General features: G+C 40.3%; 1 long non-coding RNA gene across 1 annotated transcript in view; it reads right to left on the bottom strand.

Moving 5' to 3' along the window:
* Positions 1-236: 236 nt before the first annotated feature.
* The window catches only part of LOC102974180 (uncharacterized), a 12794-nt gene continuing 11569 nt past the window's right edge, over positions 237-1461 (bottom strand). The window contains exon 3 of the long non-coding RNA XR_447619.1: positions 237-324. This is a non-coding gene — a long non-coding RNA (uncharacterized lncRNA). The remainder of the gene's footprint in view (positions 325-1461) is intronic.

Raw genomic sequence — 1461 nt, 5'->3', positions numbered from 1 at the left:
AAAAAAAAAAAAAAAAAAAAAAAAAGGTGAGGGGCTTGAGATATTTATGGGATAAAGAAGCAGGGTGGTCTTAGGCGTGAGGAGAGGTAGGGAAAAGGTGAGGTAATCAGTGTTCTGTGCAGGCATATCTGACTTACATGCTTCTTCATGGGATACACGTTTAAAAATGGAGGTGCTTAGCACGATCTAAGGGTGGAGTTTTTGGCCTTCTGATGTCGAAAGTTCATTCATCAGACACCTATGTATGGCCCAATTTTAGGGTTGGTGGTCCCAGCCAGTCTTAGCAGGCTCAGGCTGGAACTAGACACTGCTGACTCCAAGTTCCTGGAAAACAAGTGGGGTACATCTTATTGTTTAGGCTACCTGAACCTTGGAGGGTATGCAATTTGCAACAAAATAATTAAGGCAAGCTTGCTCATTGGAGGCAAGCTACAAGAGAAGGGGTTTTTAGCAAGCTGCAAGACAAACTCAAGGATTTCTATTAGTCACCAGTTTCTGTTAACCCTATGAGGCATGGCTTCAACCTCATCTACAATGACCCTATTTCCAAATAAGCTTACATTCTGAGGCACTGGGGGTTAGGACTCCAACATATGAATTGGCTGGGGGGCCACAATTCAACCCATAACTAGTAACAACAACTGAAAGTTGTTACTTGACATTGTGCTCTGGATACCCTGATCAATTCCCAGTCCCCAACTCTAATGGACTCTGGCTTTGGCATATCAGTGGACAAGTGTTTGTCCTGGGTCAAATTTCCCCAGTCTCGAGGATGGTGTTACACCTCTTGAATCATGCTTTTTGCTGAACACCTTCCTCCTGGAGCCCTTGGATGTCCTGCTCCACAGGGGGTATCGTTTGCTCACAAGACCTGCGTGTGGCATAGCTGTCCTGGGGTGTCATAGCCTTCACGAGCGAGAGCCACTGTTTCTGGGGTCCCATGTTTTCCTGTCTTAGCTGACTCCCATATTTGCTGAAGTGTGTTGTTAATCATTTACTAACACAGGAGGTTTGATAGGTAAATTTCTTCAGCATTTCTAAAAATATTATTATGAATAAAACAATTAACAAGGTTGGTCTAATGGACATACATTAACTACTATACTTAATAACTAAAGAAAACACGCTTTGAAAAATATATTTAAAATTCATGAATTGCCTGCCATTGTAAATCATAAATCAACTTTCAACAAATTTCAGAGTTAGTATCCAGCAGATCTTAATTCTGATCACAAAACAGTTGTGCTGAAATTCAATAACAAAAACATACCTATCTTTTAAAAGCCATATGTTTGGAAAATTTTAAATAGATCTTTAAATATCTGATGGGTTAAAATAGAAATGATAATATGAATTAGAAAAATATTTAAATCTAAACAATAAAAATACCAACTTTCAAAACTAAAGTAGAGGGCTTCCCTGGTGGCGCAGTGGTTGAGAGTCCGCCTGCCGATGCAGGGG

The sequence above is a fragment of the Physeter macrocephalus genome, chromosome 4 (genome assembly GCF_002837175.3).
Source record: "Physeter macrocephalus isolate SW-GA chromosome 4, ASM283717v5, whole genome shotgun sequence".
Classification (NCBI taxonomy): domain Eukaryota; kingdom Metazoa; phylum Chordata; class Mammalia; order Artiodactyla; family Physeteridae; genus Physeter; species Physeter macrocephalus.
The sequence above is the reverse complement of the archived record's forward strand: the minus strand, read 5'-3'. Positions and strand labels throughout refer to the sequence as shown.